The sequence below is a fragment of the Podarcis gaigeae genome (genome assembly GCF_964106915.1).
Source record: "Podarcis gaigeae genome assembly, chromosome: 4".
NCBI classification, from domain to species: domain Eukaryota; kingdom Metazoa; phylum Chordata; class Lepidosauria; order Squamata; family Lacertidae; genus Podarcis; species Podarcis gaigeae.
Window position 1 is genome coordinate 59022444 of NC_139677.1, and position 24635 is coordinate 59047078.

The 24635-nt window shown below is 38.2% G+C and overlaps 1 protein-coding gene and 1 long non-coding RNA gene across 4 annotated transcripts in view; one reads left to right on the plus strand and one right to left on the minus strand.

The window, feature by feature from the left end:
* The window catches only part of NCAM2 (neural cell adhesion molecule 2), a 201140-nt gene that overhangs the window by 172652 nt on the left and 3853 nt on the right, over nucleotides 1-24635 (minus strand). The window lies entirely within an intron of this gene.
* On the plus strand, nucleotides 228-8598 carry LOC310844021. Its single transcript, XR_014563889.1, has 3 exons — nucleotides 228-273; nucleotides 2819-2867; nucleotides 8510-8598. It is a non-coding gene; the product is annotated as an uncharacterized lncRNA (long non-coding RNA).

The window sequence follows — 24635 nt, forward strand, 5'->3', positions numbered from 1 at the left end:
TGTAATGACACTCCTGTCTACGATACAGATTTCCCTACACAAAGGGAATATGTACTATTAACAACGTCCATAGTGATTGGTACATCTGAGTACTATTATTTGTATATCAAATGAAAGCACTCTGTAATGCATCTGCCATTATGTTACATTACTTCAGAGATTAATTCAGCCTAGGAACTCTCAGATAATATGAACACTTCTTGTCTTTGTCAGCCATTTATAGGATGAAAAATCCTTGCCTCAAGAAAGGAAAAGCTTCATCAAGATATCTTGGTAGGCTGGTTATACTGATTTATCTTTATCTTTTGTTTTCCTTCTGTTGCTCCAGCAGATATGTAAGTGGAGGGGGAGTGTGGATAATGACAAGCAATTTCATTCTGGAACATGTGCATTGTTCAAAAAGATCTTATCAACTGAAATTGATTACTAGTCTCTTCCAGTGCTTCAGGTTAGCTCTCACAGTCCCTTTTTATAAACCAATTCACTTAAAGTATTAAATACTTTAAAAATAATTACGAAGAATGGCTTTTGATATGAAAGAGTTGCTGCCAGTATGATATGCAGCCATTCTCAGGAAACTATTTTCCCTGTGATGATAGCCAAACTTGGAAGCATGTGGGTTAGAAAGAGCGAGGCCATTCACTGGTCCTGCCTCCTCTATTGCATCGCCATGACTAGCCACACTCTTCCCCTCATGAAATTCAGTCTTGGGATTCAACATCTAGAATAAAGCTTATGGGTAAGAGGAATGACCTGCAGTATATGGAAAAGTTTTGAACATGCAGATGGGGTCAAATGCTGAGTGAATTCCACTGTAGGCATACATTGCTTTATAAAAGAAGTCAGACTCCTTTTTTATCATTTATACTCCATTGCTATTCTGATAGCCAATTCATATCACACAAATAAATATGATCACAAACATTTTTTGGTGTTTCTTTGCTTTTCAGAAATGAGAATGAGGTCACTAATTGACATACGCTAACATAGAAAACAATGCTAAGCACTCTACTCACAATGGTAAGCTGGCCTGATGAAATAATAATTTAAAAAGATGTGATGAAGGCTTGTGAAAGTGGCTCAATAAAAGTAGGGGTTATTCGTTGCCTAGGACCTACAGTGTCCAGAAAATAATAGGAATTCAGTAAAATGTACTATACAAATATCATTAGGGTTCACTCTTCCTGGCGAAGACCACTATTCCACTGTAATTTAGCACACATTTCAATTTCAAAAGGCATTTTCAATGTTATGATATGGTATATGTCTAAACATCAAATTTATTCTTATTATAAACCACTCAACCAAAGAGAGTTTAGCACATTTGTAAAGAAATTGCACACATGTTCTGCCATTCATACACTTTTCTTTCAATCATTTCAGCAATAAACTGTTAGAAAAGGAAATCAAGTAATTCCATTTCACTTACAGGTTGGCAAAATTATAGAGGCATATAATTTATAAGTGCAAACCGCAGTCTAATTTCCAAAAAAGAAACTTGTAATAAAACTTTTAAGTTTGATGTAAAATAAACTTTTGCCTACTGAAGCAGAAATGTGAACTATAATGTAGTTATGCCAGTTGATTTATAAAAGGCATATTACTTACATCTAAGTAAATATGAACCTAAGAATTGTTATGCACATCTAAGTACCAGTGGGCTGACTCAACACCAAAACTCTTATGGCATTACACTCTTATTTATTTAAATATTTCAGGTATTTCATTCCGAAGGCTAAGAATGAAGTGAAAATCAGTATAAGAATGGGGAAAAGGAAAATAGGGGTGGTAAATAAACTATATATTCAAATTACAAATGACATTCCTTTCTTTGTAATGTGAAAATATAATAGCCCTGGCACCAATGGTATCTGTCTAAGCTGGTCCCATGTTTTGTTGGAGGAACTAGACATGGAAGAAGGGGTAAATTTCTTTACAGGTGCAATGTCAGCCAAGCCAGTTGCTATGGCAATGGCCCAGTGCTGTCTATATAAGTCATTAAGGCACATCAGCTCAGCGGTCCGGGCGCTTGTGCTGAATGACAGTCAATAAGTCTGTCTGTGAATTGGAATATGTGTTACGTCTTGAATTGCTGGAGCAAGAGATATACTTTGTGCTTGTATATATCTGTATCTGTATCTAAAAGCCTACAAGCTGTACGTATATATCAATGTATGTAACTGTATTACTGAAGCATAATCTTCTGCAGCAGTAAAACTATTTGGACCTAAGCTGCCTGTGTGTGGTGATTGTAACTGTGGACAACTTTCGCTATGTGGATATCTTAGCTCAGATTCCCAGCACCCTTGACATTCATATATTAATCACACATGTCATGCAACAATAGAGCTCTAATTGGTACTAAAAGCCTGCTATCTCTATTAAGATTTTCTAATATGGCTCATAAATATTTCTACTTATTGAATCAAAAGTGGAAAGGGGATCAATAAAACCAACAAAAGTCTCTGGTTATTGTTGTTTTTAATGTGAAGATATTTATGAATCAAATGATTCAGTATAAAATATTGATCTATAGCTGGCTCCAAACCCAGCCTGCTTGTCTGCCAATAAGTAATTCGTAAAAGAAATAAAGCAACCAGTTTCTGAATGGCTATTGCCATGAAAATAAGACATATATATGTTATTATTAATATACATAGGTAAGTGACTTATTATATATAAATAAATCTGGACCCATTTTAGTCTAGGCCCAGGTTGAATGGAACAAACTGGCTTTAGTTGTCCAGGAGAAGAGGGTGAAGTGTTACCCTGCTGGGCTTAATTTCTCAGCAGCTTTTTATACCATCATCCATAGCAGGGCTTCTTTCAGAGGGAGCTTACAGGAATTCAGTTCCAGAATCTCTCAGGTGGGTGCCATTGCCATTCTAAAAGAATGAGGAAGATATTCCTGGTGAGTTCTGGCACCTCTTTTTCTGATCTTCTGCATGTATATGTTTTACTGAGCTGGCTTGATGGGTTGGGAGTGGTTTTGCTCAAACCTTCAAGGCTGGTTTCAGAGGGAAGCATTGAGGGCTGATACTTCAACTTCCTGGCAGTTGTGCTATAGAGTGCTGCAGGATATCATATTGTCCCAAGTGAAAGGTGCAACTTTTCAGGAAAACAATTCATAAGGTTCAAGATAAAAGAACAAGTCACAGGGCACTGAGGAATTTAAGCAACATACCCACTCCAGAGTAGGAGCAGCATTGTTGAGGTAAAAGGGTCTAGAAGAGGATTAAAAAAAAACACATGCATTGCAGACCTGAGCAGGGGTAGTGGTGATAAACCTTTATTCAAAATCACATCCTTTTACTCTCAGCTTGGACAGAGTAACCAACTTTGTAGAGAAGCACACTGCTCAGCTGTTCTGTAATCAATATGTGGAAGATCCTGGAATGTTAGCAACTCCAGAAAATACATGTCTAAAAGAGAAATTATAAGAAGTCACTGCTAATCAACAAAGCTTCAAGATCTGCTTTCAGTAGGGATCATTTACACTCCAGATTTCCTGATCAGGAGCTTGAAAATGCAGCAGATTCCAAGGGGGATGCATTTGGTGCCAAATGTAAAAGGCATTGAATGCAAGCTTACCTGCCAAGGAACAACTGGGAATGCACTTCAAGGCTGCCAATATATAGATACTTCCAAAATGGGGCTAGAATTTCCCTGTGATACAGTGCTTTTTTTCCTAGAAAAATAGGTGCCCGTACTTACCATGAAGTTGTTACAATAAGTGTCACACTTTTTAACAACAACAACAACAAATCTTGCCAGAACTGCGTATCCTTGAGTACCCCTAAAATAATAATCACTACCTGTAAATATTGCTGCATGAACACATAGCAGAATTTCCAGGGACGAAATTTCCATTAGGGGACATTCACAACTCTTGTTTGTCAGGGTAATGCCTCCTCCGTGTGAGGTCTGAAGTGTGGCAACATGAAAATGGGCCTTTTCTGCAGTGGCTCCTCATTTGTGTAATGCTCTCCCTGGGGAGATCCAGCTGGCACCTTCATTATACACCATTAGGTGCCAGGCAAAAACATTCCTCTTCAACCAGGCCTTTGGCTGATTAACATCTTATACCCCTTTTTAATGTGTTTGAAAGAGAGGGGATGTGGAGAGGGGAGTGTATTGCATTTTTTGTTCTTTTTATTATTTATTTTGTGTTTTTGTATTGTACTTTTATGTTGTGAGCCACCTTGAGATCTACAGATAGTGAGCAGTATACAAATTCAATAAATACAAATAAATAATAAAATAATTTCCAGAAACATTTACAGTGATGTTTCCTAGCCACTCCATGTGACATTAACTTTTAAACAAGTTAGAAGAAGAAGAGGAGGAGGAGGAGGAAGAAAAAGAAGACGACAACGACTTAAAAACCATTGGACTACCTCATAATTATAAATGTAACTAAATTTAAAAAGGTAAAGGACCCCTGGATGGTTAAGTCCAGTCAAAGGTGACTATGGAGTGTGGCGCTCATCTTGCATTGGGCTAAATACTAAATATCTCCTATCCGCATACATCAAATGACTTTTACAATATTCATCATTGCCTCTGTTTTTTTTAAATTATTATTTACTTTCATTGGAAGCACAGTCCCAACCTAAACTGAAACTCATTTTTATAAATTATATAAATCAATGCCAAAACTCATTTAACAACATTCCTTTTTTTCTTTTAGACTGCTTTCACCGTCCCAAATGAATGCAATATGTATAAAATCATTTATGAGGACCAAATGTATTGTTATTACCTAGGTGCTCTTCTGAAGCCTCTCAAATAGAAAATCTTTAAATGTAATGATACAGAAAAATGATACCATCTTAAAACAGAATGAGAGCTCCAAAGACTTTGGAGTTTATGATTAAGAAATAACAGCCCTGGCATATTAATATATAGTGGATTAATTCTGTGGAACAGTTTTCAATTTTAGCTAATCCTGTTTGCAAAATCTTCATCAACCAAACAGATGGATAGTATTATTAGAAGCAGAGTATTAAAGATGGATTATTGGAATGTCCAATATTTGACAAATGATAATGAGTTAAAACAGCTGAGAAGGAAAATCCTTTTGTCCTTTTATGAAAATCCTGATGGAGATGAACAAAATATATATATAAAAAGATGACACTCTTGAGGGAAGTGAGGAGTGAAAGACAGAATTAGATATGATAATTTCAGTGAATTCCCAAGATTCTCTTCAAAATGTCATGTGTTCTTAAAGTAAATCTTGAAAATCTGCTACAGCCAAGGATGACGGTGGTAATTTTCATAAAGCTTTGAAAAAACTATTGTCCCCATATGGAAACAAGGACATGAGACACACATTATTCACATATGGCACAAATAAATACCCATCGCATCATGGCTACCACTCTTTAGTAAAATGATACATAGAATGAATACATCCTGTTGTCGTCCCCGTTAAGCAATTCCATCCTGGTTCTTATCCTGGGATCAACCAGTATCTAACCGTTGCTCATTGCACGCAGTCCATTCAAAGAGGGAACTATAGGGAGCATAATCCATCTCACACTATCTAATCTATGAGGTCAATGAAGCTACCAATGCTCTGTGGAAGACAAATCCCAGTTCCCTCATGCCAATTAGGTACAGCAGCCTTCACTGCTGTGGTGTCTCTGGGTGGTCACCAATATAATCCAGGTAATTTCATTTTGTACCAGCTTCTGTAGTTCCTTCAAATGAAGACACACAGGAATATTCTAGTCAGTAGATGAACAGTGGATGAGTAGTAGAGACTAGGTCGCCCTTCTCTAGGTATGGTCTCTGCTGGTGTACCTAGCACTTCCAAGTCCAGGAAAACCTCAAAGCTGCAAACTTGTCCTCCCAAATCAATAGTCAGCAGCAAAGCTCCATTTAGAGCAGTTGGTTTTCCTACCAAGAACCTTAATCTTATTTGGTTTAAGTCTCAGCTAGTTCAGCAAAAATCCAATTTTAAAAAAAAAACAGCTCCTGACCCCTATTTATGAGCATGGCAGCCTCCCTGGGGTTGGTTAATGAAGATGAAAGGTAAAGTCGTATACTGGTGACATTGTAGCCTGTATCTCTGGATTTTCAGGCAAACGTTTCAGGAAAAGATGGAGTTCAGAGGCACCCTCTAGATTAAAAGCCATGTGATGGAGAAGAATCTGTGCACACTTCCTTTTGGGACTATTGCTCCAAAAGGATTGGAATCACCATTATGCTGTGCCTAAGCTCAGCCCAATAAGATGGGCCAGGAGAATACCATGGTCAGTGTTACTGAAAACTACTGAGAAGTCCATTCCCTGGCATTACCATTCTGGTGCATCCATCCTGCCATCCAGCACTTGTCTCTTGAAAAAGTCTTCCCATTCTGCATGGCAGCAGAAGCAAATGCATTAAACCCAATTCAGTCAAACTTCACACACCTTGTGAGCAATGATATAGTGTTCTTCCTCAAATTGGCATTCAAGACGGAAGTGGTATTATCTGAAAGCTTCATGCATTTCCACATACACATGTGACATGTACATGTCACCTTTGCAGTTCCCTCCCCTAAGTGGTGTATGGGATTGCTGCAGGAAGTCAAGTAAACAAACATGACAATAAGCTTTTATAAATTAATACTTCCATGTGCAATGTCCTATTTTGAATACTGTACTAGATGGACTTTTAGTTGGATGAAGCAGGGTACTTCTTAGTTAATAGGTAAAGACAGCTTTGCCATTGACTTAAATAGGATCAGCCTAATGTTTCAGGCATCACAAACAAACCCAAAGGACATATTGAAATGTGGATGTGACTTTAGTGATAGAGAATCTTTCATGGAAGCTACTTAAATACCAGGCCTTTGGCCTTTCAAATGTGTTTGTGGGAGATAGGTTATTGGTTTGTTTTTGTTTTACTATGTAATTTGTGTTCTCATTGTGTGTGTTCTTTACAGTTAACCACTGTGATTTTCAGATGAACAGCAGTATACTAAAGAAATAAATACAATATTTGAACAGCATGTAATCAGATGTGAAAGACATGACCAACTCTTCATAGGATTAAGCTATCCAGGTAGTGATTAAAAGACTGTGCTATATTCTTTTTAAAAAGAAAGAAAATGTCCAGGATATTCAGAAACAGCTTGAGATTATGTATGTTTTTTCGGAAGTATGTCCAAAGGAATTCAATGGCATTTACTCCCAAATGAGTGTGCAATGGATGGTGGCCTTATTGGTCAGCTAAAAATATTATTTTAAAAATCTGTAGTGCAGTTTGGAGAATGTTCACACAGCAGTGGTTGTGCAAATATGAAAATCAACCATTAAAACTCTAAATGTAAAATGTTAAAACAGTCTACCTTGAGAGGGAGAAAACAGCTGAGACAAATTTAGGTATCACACTTGTTTATTTCTAAATCAGTTTGATATATATGTCTTAAAAAATACAGTGACCTAAATGCTGAATTACTAGCTTCATCTTTTTGCACTTAGCAGTTTGTAAATCCTGCAAAGTTGGTTTCATCAAAAGATGTTGGGGTTTCTGAAAACCTTAGGTTTTATTGCCAAGTCTGCAAAAGCCATATTTTCCATGGATATCAATACACATACAGACACTAAAATGGCATACTAAAAGGACACACACGACATCAGCTTTAGCAATGTGACTAGAAAATTCCCAATACCTCTAGTTTTGAAAAGGAGTGCATGCTTAATCTCACAAATGTTGCATTTAAAAAAACAAAAAAAACAAAAACAAAACGGTTTTGTCATTAGTATAGAATCATAGAATTGTAGATTTGGAATGGATCATGACAGTCATCTAGTTCTATCCCTAGCGATGTGTGAATATTTCGTCCAATGTGGGGCTCAAACTCACAATCTTGAGATTGGGATTCTCATGCTCTACTGACTCAGACTTCACATTTCACTGTTTTCAAAGATACTTCATGTACTATTTAACTAGAATTATAGGCATGTCTCCAATTTTATCCTCCTTTACCAAGACATTACTAGTGTGTCATTTCCCATACAGCCACAGAGTTTAGATTTTATAAAGTTTAACTCAAGATTCATATTTACTAATAGTACTATGGGCAATCATTTATGTATTTGTTTTGTTTGTTTGTTTGTTTGTTTGTTAAGTTTGTGTACCAGCCTTCATCTGAAGAACACAGGGCAGTTCACAACAAAATAAAAAATGAGAACACAAAATACATAACAAAAAACAAACAGACCTATAACCCCTCCCACAGACACATATTTATTTACTAAATTTGAACATCATCACCCAGTTTAGCTTTTTATCACCAAGTCCTCCTGCAACAAGGAATCATAGAATTGTGGAGTTGGAATGAAACTGAAGGGTGTGAGAAAATACAGAATAAAATGTGGAGTAGGAATTTCATGAGCAATCATAACATTATCTAAGATCTGTTCATGTGTCAGTTGATTGAACATCAAGTGGTAACTTACTCTTCCATATCAAGCACTATGTAGCAAGTATTATTGTTACTTCATGCTGCCCTAAGCTCTGGAGTGTACCAGGAAGCCAAGTGGGCTCCACAAAGCAGGAAAGCATCCAGATGTTCCAGAGTATGGCCAAGGCATGGACAGGAGCACCAGTCATAACAGCTGGAAAATCCATAGAATCATAGAATCATAGAGTTGGAAGAGACCACAAGGGCCATCGAGTCCAACCCCCTGCCAAGCAGGAAACACCATCAGAGCACTCCTGACATATGGTTGTCAAGCCTCTGCTTAAAGATCTCCAAAGAAGGAGACTCCACCACACTCCTTGGCAGCAAATTCCACTGTCGAACAGCTCTTACTGTCAGGAAGTTCTTCCTAATGTTTAGGTGGAATCTTCTTTCTTGTAGTTTCAGAACCATTTGAAAACCCACTGGATCCATCAGCCTCCAAAGGTGGATCATCTTCATTGGTCCTCACCTCTTTGGAAGGCAAAAGGTGATGAAAACCTTGATCCCAGCAGAACGTGACAAGGTCCAGAGTGTGGCCTGCCACATGCATTGGACTGGTACCTTTTAAGGGCAACCCCATGGTAATCATGGTAGCTATGAAGTCCTGAGCCACCCCAGAACCAGTCACCTTGGCATAGATATTAAAGTCCTTCCAAAGTCCTCAAAACTGCCTCCCAGACCAGTTCTGCCAGCTCAGGCAGGGAAACTAGTCCTTTTAGATCTAATGAATGAAAATTTGCACAGAGTTAAAGATCAAGAAACAATGGTTCACTACCTAGGATAAGATATACAAAACGAGTTTATACAGCTTCTAACAGGTGCTATAAAACAGAGTTTTAGCACATGCAAACTCAGCCGAATACTACTTAATTATTCTGGACGGCATACCTGATGTTAGTCATATTGAACAAATGATAATGAATGTGCAATATGTTGATGTAATCAGACTATCAGATAGTGAGGTGTCTGAGCCTGAGGCTATCAAAAAAAAAAAAATCTTGGGATTTGCTCCACTAAATTTGCAGGTGCCTTTATAACAGAAACTCTTTCTGGATAGCTTGAGAAAATTTGATTCTCTATGTGGTCAAGGTTATAATCATGAAAGGTTATGATCATGGGAGTAACATGAAAAGCAAAGAAAATGGCAGACAAAAGAGACGCCTGGACATAAACTGTTTTTGTCCTCTTCAATGCACACTCATTAAACTTAGTAGTCAATGGTGCTAAGTGTTGTCTGGGAGCAACTAGTTTCTTCAGTTTTGTTCTGCTGATATATAATTATTCCTCTGCATCGACTGAACATTGGAAAATTATAGCTAGCCATGTATCAAATTTAGGAATATCTTAAGCCATTGAGCAAGACAAGCTGGGAGAGTCAGACTGATGCTTTAAAACCACTAAGATATCATATTGGTAGTATATATAATGCTTTAATTATTTTTATTATTATTATTATTATTATTATTATTATTATTATTATTATGAGATTTTTGATGGCACAAACCTAAAAGGTTCTCTGGAAATATTTCCTAAATTTAAGCTATGGCCCTTGCCAATGCAATTTGTAAGTTCAAGTTGCGGTATCCCTTGTTACATAGTGCAACATCCTTTTTGAAGTCAATCTTACAAGCAAGTTATTGCAAAATAAGGAAACTGATTTAAATTCAGCTACAAGCCAGTTGCAAGTGCCCAAGAATTGCCTTGTGAGATGCAGGTACGATGAGCATTTTCAATAAGTTTTGACAGATGCTACTGAGATTTCAAAGGATCTAGAAATACTATCAACGTTTGAGACAGAAATGGCAGTTTGAGTATGAGTCCCCAAAATAGGCACCACAAGAACCAAACCAGAAGTCAAAATAGGTTTCTATTGTGCTGTCTTAGGCATTACCAAACAACAATATAATTCCGAAAGCTACCACAATCTGGCTTCCTGTGTGATATGTACAGTATCAACATAAAATCCACTGAAGATGCACTTAAGGCCTGTACGAATTTGATGCAGAATAGAAACAAATATAATGATGCTGAAGATCAGTGCTGTGATCTCGAAGACTTCCAAAGTCTATGCTGCCGCAAGGAATTCGCAAGTCTCTTTATACTACAACAAAAACTCCTGTATAATGTGCCTCATGTTTTCATTGCTTTAAGGATCCTTCTCACACTTCTAGTTTAGTGGCAAGTGATGAGCACAGTTTCTAAAAGCACAAAATTACAAAAACTAGCTTATGCTCAACTATGTTGCAATGATAACTATATAAACTTAACATGCCCAATCATCAGCACTTGACCTGAAGGAATTGGTGGCAATTGGTGAGATTTTGATGTGCTTGAAAATGTGCTTCTTTAATGACTGAGCCAAAAGATTCCTGATCCTGTGCAAGGTGTAAGATTCACAACCCTTTTACACTATTTTGAATTGGAGCTGAACCAGAATTTTTGGCCCAGCTTTTTATTTGGGTTTGTGTGTGTGTGTGTGTGTGTGTGCAGAATATAGGCAATAAAATAGGTGGGGGGGGGGGAAGTAGTCACAAAAACTGCAGCAGGGGAGCAAAAAACCTTGCAAACATTTTGAGAGAGGAGCAAATATTTTGGCTTAATTTACTTAATAACAAGGTGGCAAGTCCCCACCCCACGCCTTCTATTTCACTATTTTAAAAGCATGTAGCTGACCACAGCAAGCATGCCAGAATTTTCTGCTTCCTGTTGCAGGAGGGATAAAATTGCCCATGGGAACACTACCACAGAAATCACACCATGCAACTGCTAGCAATGGGGTGGAGGAGGTCTGTATGTTGCCAAAGGGACACTTTTTATAAAACTAAATACCGGTATAATCTGGTGTGGTTTCCATTAGCACTGTAGCTCAAGAAGAAAATGTTAGACCTCCCCTGCCTACATGCAATAGTGGGGATCGCCTAGGATTAAAATTCACAAATGTTAGTGCAACAAACCATACAAATAACCTAACACGTAGGTAGGTCCTGTATCCACACACAAAGCAAAACACTGACATAATGGTAATGCTATTGGGGGGAGGGGGTTCTGAAAAGTCACCACAACCTTTCCCCTGGGGCAGCAGTGGAAGTGCATATATTTTGCTCAACAGTTTATTGTTAGTCTGCTCATGTGCTTCCGAGTGTGAGATGATACTTTACCAGGCCCATTATAATTTTAATATGTCCATTACACAGTACTTTCCTCCTATTCATGCTCTCAGATAACATTATTGCAATCACTCTAGCTAAGGGCTTTATCCTTCATACAGGAGGGAAAGGGAAAGGTTTAAATCAAAAAGCTTGGAATAATCATGCACTGCACTTTCTGTAAAGAGCACCTGAAAATTACCACGATTTTATAGTTTATCTTTAGCACCCAATGATCCAACAGCTATAATTTCAAGAACTAATAAAAGAATCTCCTTAAATTAGGCTAGGTAGACCCCAAAATGGGGTTGTCATTTCTTAACCCCCATTTGATCATTCCTGGGAATCTAAAAATATAGAACAGTAGTGTTTTAGGGAAAGAGTTCCTTTTCTTAGGTGGCTATCAGGTAGTTGTATTTTCATAACAAAAACCTTCTAAAGTTAATGGCTGGCATACATTTGGCAGCTACCCTGCACAGATAAAAGGGATATATGGATTAAAGCTACTTAGCATTCTGGTCAGCACTGCAGAGCAGCAACATTACAAACAAAGATTTTACTAATTAGAAAGGCCTTTTTTCAGTGTATTTCATGGACTGCTAGGAAAAGCCCCCTTCCTAATAAAAAATATTTCAGAATAAGATATAAAATACAGAGTGTGGATGCCAAAATTTCAGTGTTTGGCTCATCCTGTAATTTTTCAGTGAACTTTTGCAGTTATATTTTGAAAGAAGCAAGAACTCAGAGTGACTATTTGATACAAGGGATGAGAAGTTCAGTTTTCTACATTCCATTTTGCACTCCTGTGTTTTCATACATAAGTCTGCTTCTATGCACTAAAAGCAATGATGAATATCCACATTTAAAGACATATTTTAAAAAATATTTCATCTGAAAACACACATTTCTAAAAATATTCCGGGAAGTTTTTTGAGCTGAGAACTGCATTCAAATTTTTAGGAAGTGTGAAAACTGGTGAATAAGTAAGTTCTGACCCACACGTCAGTCCAGTATGAGCAGATCAGATCAGTTTATACTTCAATTAAAACAAATCAGAATGAACGCTCAGTAAATAGCTGGCATCATCACATACAGGAGTACTCACTAAACAAGTCATCTGGAAAACAACTTCAGTCTCTTTCATAATGATGAAAGATGTCATCTCTTTGCAAATAATACAGCTGGAATGTTCTATGTCACCATTGCACATATCTCATCTTCCATAAGAACATTAGAAGAACTGGATCGCACCAAATGTCTAGCTAGTCCTCTTTGCTAGAGCTGCCAACCAGACTCCTTTGGGAAGCCCCAAAGTTGGACATGAGAGAAATAGCCATTGTTTGCTTTTGTTCCCTGATGATTGGCACTCTACATCTAATACTGGAGGTAATATGAATTTTTCCAAATTGGGAACCATAATTAGGCATGGAGAAGGAATCCACCAAGTTCAGACAGGCTGACATGATTTGATCTAGGCATAAATTGACCTGGATCAGTCCGTGAGTCCACTCCGAATTCACAGTTCTGTGGATCCAGTTACAAGGTAGTATGAGGATTGCAGCACTGCCTCTAAAAGCTATTTCTTTCCTTTAAATGTTTGAAAGCAGATAATCCAGCCATCTGAAGCCGCAGTTCCCTCAGGGAGTGATGATGTCCCATTGCTCTTCAGGAGAATTGTACAGGGGAAAATATGGCTGGCTCCATGTAAATAGTAAAGGCCTTTACCTGCCTCATCTTTTCGCATGAATTTTTAAAGAGGTTTTTTCCTTACAAATATGCATAGAACCAGGACAGCATAGAATTAGTCCCATACTCATGCAGAGTTGGAATGAACTGGATTTTGACAGATCTAGCTCTCAGGATATTAAGACATATAGATTGGTAAAATAGCGCCTGTCATGCAAGCAGAAGGTCCCAGTTTCAATCCCCAGCTTCTCCAGGTGCAGCTGGCTGTAAAACTGCCCAGGTTCTAGTATTAAAAGAGGAGGAGATTTCCCACCATCTATCAATCTATCAATGCCCTGCCTTAATCACCTAAACTGTAACACTCCAGATTTTGAAATGCTTCCTCATTTGGGACTTGCTTCAACTCCTTCATCATTTTGGTTGCCCCTTTCTTCCGCTTTTCCAGCTCTGTGATATCCTTTCTGATCTACTGCAAGGAACCCACAGTTCCACATGTGGTCTTATGGACAACTCCTCTCATGTTTAAAAGGAGGGAAGTTTCTATGTTCTAATATGTAGAAATGGAAAAGCATTGCCCAAAGGCCACATTCCCTTGTTGGTATCCATTGCTGGCATGCCAATTGTGGGAACGGTCAGAGGCAATGGATGTGCCTCTTAGCTTTGTACAGTAGGCTACATTATACGAGTCACATGAAAGTATGAGGTTCTACAAAGTAACACTCATGCACAACTCTCCATGCAGAAAAGCAAGAGACATTATCGCAGAAGAGCATATTCCTGATGAAGAAAAGCACTCAGTGAGAGTGTGGAGGGCATGGTTATAGGCGGTTATAGGTTAGTGCTGTAATAGACAAACATAGCTGCCCATATTTTGTTGCTGCTGCTATTACAATAAGCGTATAAATAAAAGATATACAAGCAAGAATGATATAAAAAGATTAAAGTCACTTCTAGGGGAACTACACCTACAGCACATTAGGACTTAAGAAATTTCTACAGTACAAATCCAACTTGAAGGTTTACTGAAAACAACATATTTCAGATCTAGACATTTACAATACAATTTGTATTCTCTGTGAAGCTTGGGGTCAATTGCATTGCCTTGAACTCCCCTTAAATTTCTTTCTTTCATGTGCCACTGATTTTCATATCAAAGATTTACGCGTTAAGTTTCAAACTTTATTATGCAGCATCAGCTTCTCCAGCTTCTAATTCTATTAGTAATAGACATACTGTAGCTGCATGAATCAGCATGTTTGCATAGTGGTATGTAGCACAGGTGTTCCAGTGCTATGACCAATGGGTCCTGAAAGAGTAATTAACTCTTAGAATTCTTATGTGCATCACTCTAGACAATGCTGATTTTAAATAAAGGCCAAGTGAAACTGACCCACATGTTTAGTAATAGGTAGGCATACATTATATTAATGCTTTTCTATACACAAATTCTAAAAAACCACCATGTTCATTAATTGAATTCAGAATTCAGCTCAGATTTATCAAATCCATGCCTCTTTCTCATAGTCACATACAATTATCAATGTAAAGGCATGGTTCAAGCAACACTGGAACACGATAATATGTGATTAAAATAAAAAATGTGCATATATGCCAAAAAGCAGGAGTAAAAAAACTAAATCTACAATTAAATTCAATCATATCAAATAAAATATTTGATATATTCAGAAAGATTCCATTTTTTTATAGCAGTAACATAGTCAGGATAGAGCTAGATATGTTAACATTTGGCTGTACCGACACATCTTAAAATAAATACTCCTGTAAAAGTACCAGTCTTTTTTAAAAAGGAAAAGCATTACATCATAACCCTGTAAGTACACAGAATTTATGAGCAAAAATAGCTACAGAAATCAAATGCAAATCTATGGGAAGACCCATCCAAGCGCTTAGCAGTTGTTGGAATCAGAGCCCAGAACTGCCATAAATGGCACAAAGCCATTTAATATCCAATCACCCAGCCCCAATGCTTCAATGACTAGCAACATGATTTGAATATTGAACATTCTGAAACAGTTTGAAGTTGTAATATAAAACCAGAAACTAAGCCACCAAACTCACATGATATGTATAAGTTCCCTGTTATCTAAAATGCTATATCCTTGGAATCAATACATTCAGAGTGTGAATCACAGATTGTGAATAACAGTTATTTCCATAAATAAGAACAGCACACCTGTTTTTAGTACTTACAGACCTGTTCTGGTGTTATCTCACATATACAGAGATTAGGACCACTATTATTATAATTTAATACAAACAGCAATAACTAGAAGCCTGTAGCCAAAGAGTTGAATGTTTCATTCAAATCAAAATGAAGCATTCAGCTGCAGAAGCAATGGTACTATCAGGGCAGGACTTTGGGGGCAGAGGTTCAGAATGCAAAGAGTCTCTAAACACTGCAAAATAGTAAAGTAATACCCACCTCTTATGGGACATTCAGGAGAACAAAAGGCTAAGGAGTAAATCCTACACAAATCTGGAATGAAGCTCCTAAGGTAGTTAGATGGCACCTTGTACATCTTCCTCTGGCAACTCCTGCAGCCAAGCTGGTGCCAAATACATTGTTCTGCTTTCCTTTGGGCCACATCAATGAGGTCAAGAGGAGGTCTTGTTATCTGAGCAGCCCACAACTTCCATACACATTGCCCAGGCTTGCATCCCAGAGTGAATACTTTCCTGATGCCAAGTCAGCAAAAACAACACAGGAAGCAGCAGTTATGAGTTACTGGTCTCTGCAACCACAGGAGGCACTGTGGTTTGACTTCAGCTCTGGAAGTGCACTCTTGAGGCAGACAGATGCCACAATAGTAAAGTTAACACACATTGCCATTTACAGAGAGGGCCCCATAGGATGAGTAAAAACACAGTCTAAAATGATGTAACTACCATTGCCCACCAACATTAGCTACTGCTTCTTGTCACAGGTTGCTTCCTAAGGGTTGTCTGGTCACAATATATTAGTGACAGTAGAAGCTCTTTTAGACTCCTGACTCGGGGTGGTGAACCTGTGGCCCTCCAGCTGTTGCTGGACGCCAACTCTCATCAACCCCTGTCAACATGGCCAATGATCAGGGACGATGGGAGTTGTAATCAAACAACATCTGCAGAGATGCTGCTAACCAATCCCTGCTATTCACATGATCTCTTGTTTTGAGTAAGTTCCTTTTGTTGGTTTCTGTTTTATTCAACTATGTGCCTGCTCCAGTGCCTGATGTTGCCTTGGTTTCTGCTTTTAACCCACAACCTACTTTGTCCCACTTTGTTTGGTCACTATGGCTTGAATCCTGAGATAAGGAAATTCAAGGAAGGAAAGCTTACCATCTCCTCTAGCTTCTCTGGGGATCATGGGACTCTTCTGAAACCTTTTTTCCATAAACATCCTGATATTATTCTAGGATCAAGGCAATTCCCCCCTTCCTTAGGAGTCCCTGTATTTTTCCCCACAATGTTCAGCAGATGCTCTGGCTGTCCAAAAAGTATTACCAAGGTACATGGGTGGCTTGAGGGGGGGGGGGAGGCAGAGAACTTTTTTCTGATCAGTTCCTTATGTTTTTATTTATACAAGGATGCAATCCCAGGCCTCTTAGCCAGCTTCCTGATCACTCCTCTCTCCTGCAAAATTTATTCAAAGCCAACCCATGGCTGCCCCTACTTGCATTCTCCATCTACTCTTTCTTCAAATTCATATTTCTCTGTTTGTTGCCTTTGGCTTCATTGAATTTACCAGGTACCCTGTCCTGAAGCTTCAGTGAATACCAGGACCACCTCCTAGTGTACACTGTGAAGTTTTCATCCCAAGCAAACTAATAAGTTACCCTTCCTTCACTCAATATGTACTTCAAATTGTTTAGCTTCTTGAACTGAACATTCCAGAGCAACAGAGTAACATGGCCAAACAATGCTAGAAGATTCACAACCACAATACAGCTGCTGCAGGAGTGGTGGTAAAAAAAAAAAAAGGCGTCTGGATTTTTCAGTGTTCCATTATTATAATGCCATCAAGATAATTTATACTCTCATTCTAAAAGTTGGTGTAGAATTTGACTATACCCAAGTGCCTACTCGTCTACCAGAAAAAGTGTGAATATTCATCCCTCTCTTCCTTTTCTCCAGCAACAACAATGAGATAAGCAGGATTAAATATCCAAGAAGGGTATTCGGGTGTGGGGAGATCATGGGTGTGTGGTATTTAGCTAGGAAATGAATTCAGATTGGCATGGAAATAAACACTTGCCTGAAGTGGGTGAAATTAAAGACTCAATCCAATTTTAGATGTCAATCCCATTTATGCTGCAAAGAGTTTTATTTTAATCTCTTGACTCCCTTAGATCTTAATCATTCATTATTATCATAGTTGTCAAACTGTTATCAGTATCTACATAAGATCAACCAAAGAGAAAATAAAACTCCCTAGACTTCAAATGTAATGGAAAGTTTATGGGTAAGCATTCATAGCTGGTCTGATAATACGGTTGTTGTTAAAGATTTCTTAGACAAATGAGAACTTCACATGTCAAAAAAGTGTAGGTTTATGATCATGTGCTTACTTGTCATTATTCTTCTGCATTATTCTTCTGCAGTATGCAAAAAGGCCATTGAATCCTGCTCTGATTATTTAAAAAGAATACTTACCTAGTTTTTTATTGGTCTTTATACTACTTTAACTAACATGGCTCCCCTGACAAAATACAGGCAATGTAAATTTTGTGACGTGCTAGAATTCTGATAGATGTCCATACTCCCCCCTGCTTCACTACAGCATTCCCCAATAAAAAAAGATTTTAATCTATAGTGCAGATATGAGCAGGAAGGTTCTAGGTTGATGAACGTAATTCCCAACCACCTTATTGTCAATAAAATATATCCAGTAATTAAATGTAATACGACCATGCTAGAGCTCCAGTGAGATTTCCTAGCAGAGAGCATCATATATTTGAAGCAGCTACTGCTTGCCATTGATTTTAGATTTGGTACACAAATGGTAACATAAGAATGATGCTCTTGTTCATTATTAAAGCCCAGATTCTATGCAGCTGCACTCAGGAACAGGCATGAGGACCCTAGTGTAGCTGCAAAGGCACAACTTGTTTCTTCATGTTAGAACAAGGGCCTGATGTCAGCACCAGAGCCCTGCACAGCATACAGCTTAGTATCAGCATTAGTGCCATGCTAAAATGTCTCTTGAATTCCTCCCTCCCAGTCAATCTCCATCAATTAAAGAGAAAAGAATCTGCATAATAAAATTATCGAAATGGAGAAGTTCTCACAGGTGAGGTGCAGAGTTTTGCTGTGCTTATTTTCCAAGCAGCCAAGGGCTTTTGTGAGCATCCTGAAAACCCCATGACCTCTTCAGCTGAACTCTTCTAAAAGCATAGGAAGTTGGGGGTCGGGTGCTTCCGGTGCATACAACAGCTGTTCATTTTTAAGTGGTCAGATTTAAAAAAGAAAAGAAAAAACCTGCAAGATTTCCCCTTAAAAATAATGTCAACAACTGAACCAGTCTCGTGTGCTTTGTAACATCTCCTGGCTTTCTATTCTTCAATTAAAGCTCCTTTCCATGGAGCTTATCCAGATCAGGAATCACAAGCAGAGAATCTGTAGAGGGCTAGAGAAATATTTAATGGAAATTAAAATGCACACACATTACCCATGGTCACCTCAGAGTAATAAAGCAAGCTTTCAGATCTGAACGCATCTCAAGAATGAGGGAGAAAAATTGAAAACCTTTGAGAAACTGGAGGACGGATTTCAGCATAACTTGAATCAGCATGCAAAGTACTTCCTCCAGGTTCCTGTTTTGCACCCACAAAAGGCATGAAGCATAGTATCAAGCTGTGTGAGTGGCAATCGTCATTATTTGGGGTAAACAGGCTGTCATTGCAAAAGTGAACAGAGCTATCCCATTTCCCTAGGACTATGCCCATAATTATGTTACAGAATGGCATGTCTCTACGTACATCATCTGTTCAAGAAAAACAACCACAAGATCAAGTTGTAGGGTACAGTGGGATTGAAAAACGAAGATGAGCTCTGACATATGTACAGCCCAAGTCATATTTGCCTTTACTGATAATGATCAATCAGTGCCCTAAAGTGTGTTTTGTAAGGTTGTTTTAAAAAGTTTATATTGCTACAGAGATTGCGTGCCACCCCCAATCTCTGCCGAACAGTAGCATGAATCCAGGAGTTCCAGGAGCTAACCTGGGATGTGTTTCCATGGGCAACACAGAGGAAACTAGTTTCCTTAATAAACATGGCTTATTGTATACATACTGTATTTACACCTGGGTGTACTTTGGAGACAGTTCAGAGCATTACATCTCACAAAGGGCTTGTTTCCCACAACAGTGCAGCATTGAAATCCAAGGCATCCTGAACACCATCTTTGTGCCTCTGTCCCATCATGCCAAGATGGTTCTGGCCTTCACAGCAGCTCATTAAGTCCTCTCCCTTCTTTCCTAACCTCTAAATTTCAAAAGAACACTACATACCCTTATTACCCAGGCAACCTCCCCATCTGAACTCTGCTATTGTCTTCAGCTAACTAACACACAGCTGGTGGGGAAGACAGCATCTGCATGGTCAATTGTTCTTCCGGTACTTAGTTTTTCCTTCTCTTCTTAATAGTGACACTATCAGCGATCTCCTGAACAGGAAAACTGGTTCAGCCTGTATTTTTTATTTGCCTTGCATCTTCCCTTCATTACTCCAAATATTATCTAAATTCTACCATATATTATTTTCTAACATTCACTAACTCTAGCAATTATGAGTGCTATTGCACCCCTAAACTCTGTTACCTCATATCTGTAACAATATATTCATTTATGTTGGGAACGTGGCCCATATCCCATAGCACATGGGGATGGGAATTCAGAAATCGTTTGTATTTAAAACAAGAGGCTATAGGTATGTGCATCTGTCTTGTTTTTACAAATGTAAAAATAACCAACAGTGCAAGTTTTCAAAATCAAAGCATTTTTTTCCATTGCAAAATTGATTACTTTCCCTTGCTAAAAAGGTAAAGGTACCCCTGCCCGTACGGGCCAGTCTTGACAGACTCTAGGGTTGTGCGCTCATCTCACTCTAGAGGCCGGGAGCCAGCGCTGTCCGCAGACACTTCCGGGTCACGTGGCCAGCGTGACAAGCTGCATCTGGCGAGCCAGCACAGCACACGGAAACGCCGTTTACCTTCCCGCTGGTAAGCGGTTCCTATTTATCTACTTACACCCGTGGGTGCTTTTGAACTGCTAGGTGGACAGGCTCTGGGACCGAACGACGGGAGCGCATCCCGCCGCGGGGATTCAAACCGCCGACCATGCGCTCAGCAAGTCCTAGGCCCTGAGGTTTTACCCACAGCGCCACCTGCGTCCCTTTTCCCTTGCTACAGAATCATTAATTGAAGGGGAGAATGTTTGCATAAAGATAGCTACCAGTTGTGCAGAATTATTTATAAGAAATATTTGTTTTTACTAGTTATGCAAACTTGTTATTTCCCTTGCAATAAGATACATATTACTCTGATTGAATTGTGTAACATTTTGTTTAGAGCTCTTCAAAGAGATTTGTCTTCAGACAACAGCAATGAAGAGGTATATGGAATTAAAGCTGGAGGAACACTGAGAGAAAGGGACACTACGTGGTACAGTCTGAATGTAGCAAGACTAAATACACTGTTAGTATTTCACAGAAGTTGATTCCATGCTCTTGAATAAAGGAGTAAAAGTTTTTCAAACACTTGCATGATCAACAGTGGAGAAGATATAATGAGGATTGTGACAAACGACTCAATATACTATTTAGAACAAAGGAAGCACTGTACAAACGTAATTTGTAGTTGTGCCTGGCAAGGGACTAATTGGGAAAAACGTTACAACATATAAGTATCACGTCCCAAGCAGTTACACTACATAGCCCAAGTTCAATAAAGGAACAACAAAACATACGCCTACACAGTTCATTGTCATAATAAATTGAATAGAAACTTTCCCTTGCAAAATCAGAACAGAATGCATTGACACACATAGTCTCCAGAGCCTATCAATGGTTTTTGCCAATTCAGATCTGAATACAGACAACATTTCCTTATAAAGTGTACCATATCCCTTTTCTTATGGCAACCAGGTGGAAAGTAACTATTCTCACCAAGTTGAACTCCATAGCACTCCTTCACCTCCATCAACTGCAAAGAAATTCAGGCTACATTTAGTCAACCACCACCTCAACTCATGTGAACAAGTAAGGATAGATGTGGGGTACTTTCTTGGAAGAATATTATTATTTTTATATAGCTTATTGGAATGCCATTCTATTACAAGTGCCCCTGTAGTGTGAATTTCAACATCATATAGTTGTTCTTATATGTTATATAATCCTGAGTTGTCAGCCAGGATAACCAGCGTTTGGGGGAAAGAGTTTTTCCTCATCTGATAATTAGCTAAAAAACCTCAAGGAGCGATGGAGTTCAATGTACTTACTTGTATAAGTAAGTACTTTGTAAGTACAATGTACTTACAAAACTATGGTGACAATAATGAAGGCAGTTTTCAGAATCCTACCACTTGTTATGGGAGACTCGTTCAGTTGCACTCCAGATGCAACTGCTCTGATGACATCTCCCATGCTGATATAGCAACCATGATAGATTAGAGTAAAACCTAAAATGCATGAAGCCTTGAAGTACAAAAACTATGAAAATGCTTGAGCACACCTTAGAATCACTGAATAAAGTACTGGGGTGGTGACAGCATTTAAAAACATAAACACTACATTAAAAAAGCAAAAAATAAAATAAAAACAAGCTGCAGAGCCTAGATAAACCACAGCTCTGGCTGCCATCTTGACATCTGAAAGTGGAGTACATATGCAATGTACAAGAAGTGAATCATCCATCTGCTTCCTCCAGTTCATCACATATATCACTCCCCAACGTACTGTAGGATGCTGACAAAAGTGCAGACGTCATTGTTGAATTCTGGGACCTTTTGAAGGCCTTATCAGTTGCCGCTGTATTATTATGATTATCATTATTATTATTAACCAGTTATTGGCTTTAATCCAAAGTCATACTTTAGAGCAGACCGGTTAAAATAATAGGACGTACTATTTCAGTGGGTCTACTCTAAGCACAACAAAGTCTGGATTTAACCACTTACGTGGCACTTTTCTGAGAGGAAAATATATTATTTGAATAAGTTACACATGTCAAAAATGATGCACAGCTGTGGGTATCGAGTGGGTAATCTTAACACTGCTTAGCTGAGGTCATATTAAAGTGCTTTTCTTTTTTATAATTTATTTATAGAATGGAAGGAATGAATTGGTTTGTATATGATGTGATCTAACAAAACTCCCCCCCCCCCCCATTAAGGTAAAGGACCTGGTTATTAGAACACATGATGCATTGCACATATAATTCAGAATTTACATCCCTCATGTTCAGGCCCAGAGACTCTGCCACAAACATCTGAATTCCAAGTAAGATTTATTTCCAAACATCAGAGGATGGTAGAAAGCAATTATTAAACTTCCAGAAATATACTTTTGCTGAAGTCATCCTGTTCAGACAAACACTCCCATTGATTTCATTGTGTGTGTGTGTCACAGAAAGGAAGAGATAAATAGATAAAATGAGAAGAACAGTTATTTAAAGCTATTGAGCAAATACCACTAAATTTAGACTCCGAATCTGATTTGCTGAAAAGCATGAAAAGTTGAAATCTTAAAAAAACCAGCCACAGTGTATTTTCTTGTAAATCTGTAGATAAACTAAATTCTACTGCCATTTAAAAGCCTACAAATTCAATACCTAGTTTATGTCGAAAGCATATTGCATTTGGTTGTCGCCACATTATTATATCTAAAATAGCTGATACTGACAGGCCAACACGAGAGGTAGATAGGCCTAAATTTGGATCTTTCACATCTCCTTTTTCACTGCAATATCTAAATCCTTGCAATTTGCTGTGGCAGCAGTGGTTGATAGTTCAAGGCAGTGTGTTAATGGAAGTGAGTGTGTTTGCAAAATGGTAGTAAGAATATTCCTGTTCCCAGATCTGCCATGTACACATATCTAAGGATTCAGATGTAACAACTGAGCTGGTCCAGAGCAGGCCTACTTTAGAGAGAGGGAAATACTACTAAATAGAATATTTCACACAAGAAATTCTGACCAATCAGAGAGGCAGAGGCATTTGGCCAAGTGTGAACTATACTGTAAATGTAGCCAACAACAATTCTCATGCAAATGCTTTCTACATGCAAGTACATATACAAGAAAATGGAGTGCTGCATCAAGTGTACCATCTGTGAGATGACTGACCAAGGTATTCTACTGATTCTTTTTGGTTTTTATTTATTACTGAGGATTTGTGTTGAGACCAGCCCAGAGAACATGATACATAATGAATAAAAGAAATAAATAAATGAAATGAAATATGAAAATATGGCTTTAATATGATGCGAGAGTTGTTTTCATACACAGTGTCCTTACCCATTCACTAAGAAAGGCCTATGAACTCCACACAGAAGAATCCCAAGCAGAATTAATACACTACCATCTCTTTTAGTCTTACAAATAATCCTTTTAAGTAGATGTATATGGATTAAAGCCAATTGAATCCCAATCAACATCCAGCATGATATTGTTTAAGTTAGTAAAAAAAGTCCTTTCTGACTTTTTTTTGGGGGGGGGAGCAAAATGCCAGCAACATGGTTCAATTTTTAAAATGCAACTTTATCCAACCAATTTTAAAGCTTCTCTCTCACAAAGTAAACAAACTTTCTTGGTTTTCTTTTGTTTTAAGGTCATGATGTTCTTATTTTCAGCCAACAGAGCACTCTTGGCACATTAACATCCTCTATAATTACCTTTCAGCATCAGCCCAATTCTCTTTTCAGGAAGGATTGTAGGAGATCACTCGCCTGTGCTATGCTGTTTATTTTGAAGAATGTAGTGAGGAAGAATAAAAGCCCTGACATGTCATCAGAATGTAACTCTGTGTTTTGCCAATCAGTTGCTCATCAGGGCAAAAGTAGCAGGAATAGCTACCCTTGTTTGAGTGCCAGGGGTGCTTTAGGTAACTGCTAATGTTAGCAACACTGCTCTTTCCAGGCAAGACTTTTTGTAGTTCAATCAAAGAGGAGGGAAAATCAAAGTGATTTTCTGCAGTAGTCTAATATTACCTTAATATTATAAGCTGACACTTGTCCAGTCCCTTTTTAAGAAGTGATAGTGAACTTCCTACAGACAAGTGTTGTATTTCAGAAGGAGAAATGGGAGTGTCAGGTAAGAGCCATATTATTTATTCATATGTACATTTACA